Here is a 2,191-nt window from a genome sequence, read left to right as displayed (position 1 = left end):
ATGAAAAGACAACTTTTCATACAATGCTTGGAGTGGATGCTTCTATGCTCCATGTATACACCCCGTTCTGGGCAAAGGTGCTCTTTCTCTCAGCTACCTAGGACATGGGCTGCTGGCGACTCAGAGCTGATTCCCTCACTCTCTGTTGAAAAGGAGCTGCTTTGCCCAAGGTTGTGCCCCCTCCACAGCCCATATCCAGTGACTGGTACAAAGGCCTGCCCTCCTTGTCTTGATTCAGGACAACTCTGAAGGGCCATCCCAGCTTCACATTTTCCCTCCAATACTGTGGAGGCCTCTGTTGCAACTGCCTGGAACTTCTCACTCTGTCCTATTATCCTGCTTTTCTCATGCTTAAAAAGGTTTTGTTCCTGAGAGCTAACACAAAAAACCACTCACAGGCAAATCCCTCTCTCAGCATCTCTTTCCCCAGAACTCAATCTAAGACAAGGTAAATCTGATACTAACACTGTGTAATGGGACAGAAATGGCCAATGTACACTTTTCCCCAGTCTTCCTTTCCTCTACTCCTCTAAAGAGGAGTCATACTTTGCCTGCTTCATTTCTTCCCCTGAACCAACCTGCTAGGAGCAGCATAGTACATTGCAGAGATTTTATAAAAGGAGAAAGGTGGTAGGGAGAAGGATTATAGTGCTAATGGGACGAGATGCAGGAGAAGCTGTGGCAAATAATAAAAGTTTTTGGCATTAAAAGGAGATTTTATCAGAAATATCATTGTGTACAACATGATGAATTGAATTATTGAGAAATTAATTTTTGTGGCTTTACTGTCATTCCATTCTGATGTTGGATTACATGGGTCACAACCTTTAAGCTTTATATTTGAATATGAGTAACTTCAGCTTTGGGTGTGGACAATTACACCAGCAAAGCCAATATTTTAGGAGTGTTTAAAAATAGGACAAAGTTTCATATAGTCTGATCTATATTTTTTTAATTCTATGAATTTAAATCAGCAAAATATAGATTTATAGGGTTCAGGATTTTAAACAATAGGGTTCATAATAAGATAAAAATAATTAAATAATGTTTTTAACCCTAACAATGATAGACATCTTTTGGGGGAAACTACCCCCCAATATTTCAATGTAGGTTTTTTCTATTTTCCCTAAGTGTTGGCCGGTCTGAGAAATAAAGAGAAAGAGTACAAAAAGAGGAATTTTACAGCTGCGCTGCCGGGGGTGACACAACGTATCAGTAGGTCCATAATGCCCCACCTGAGATGCAAAACCAGCAAGTTTTTATTAAGGATTTCAAAAGAGGATGGGGTGTACAAATAGGGAGTAGGTCACAAAGATCACATGCTTCTGAGGCCAATAAAGATCACAAGGCCAAGGGCAAAGCAAAGATCACAAGGCAAAGGGCAAAATTAGAATTACTGATGAGGGTCTATGTTCAGCCATGCACATATTGTCTTGATAAACATCTTAACAGGAAACAGGGTTCGAGAGCAGAGAACCGGTCTGACCAAAATTTAACAGGCTGGAATTTCCCAATCCTAGTAAGCCTGAGGGTACTGAAGGAGACCAGGGTGTGTTTCAGTCCTTATCTCAACCGCATAAGACAGACACTCCCAGAGTGGCTGTTTATAGACCTCCCCGCAAGAATGCAATTCTTTTCCTAGGCTCTTAATATTTAATATTCCTTGCTAGGAGAAGAATTTAGTGATATCTCTCCTACTTGCATGTCCATTTATAGGCTCTCTGCAAGAAGAAAAATATGGATCTTTTTGCCTGACCCAGCAGGCAGTCAGACCTTAGGGTTATCTTCACTTGTTCCCTAAAATTGCTGTTATTCTGTTCTTTTTTAAGGTGCACTGATTTCATATTGTTCAAACACACATGATTTACAATCAGATTTCATATCGTACAAACACACGTTTTACAATCAATTTGTACAGTTAACGCAATCATCACAGGGTCCTGAGGTGATGTACATTCTCAACTTACGAAGATAACAGGATTCAGAGATTAAAGAAAAGACAGGCATAAGAAATTATAAGAGTATTGTTTGGGAACTGATAAATGTCCATGAAATCTTCACAATTTATGTTCAGAGATTGCAGTAAAGACAGGTGTAAGAAATTATAAAAGTATTAATTTTGGGAACTGATAAATGTACATGAAATCTTCACAATTTATGTTCCTCTGCCGTGGCTCCAGCCAATTCCTCT

Source organism: Macaca nemestrina, chromosome 11 (assembly GCF_043159975.1).
Source record: "Macaca nemestrina isolate mMacNem1 chromosome 11, mMacNem.hap1, whole genome shotgun sequence".
NCBI lineage: Eukaryota > Metazoa > Chordata > Mammalia > Primates > Cercopithecidae > Macaca > Macaca nemestrina.
The sequence above is the reverse complement of the archived record's forward strand: the minus strand, read 5'-3'. Positions refer to the sequence as shown.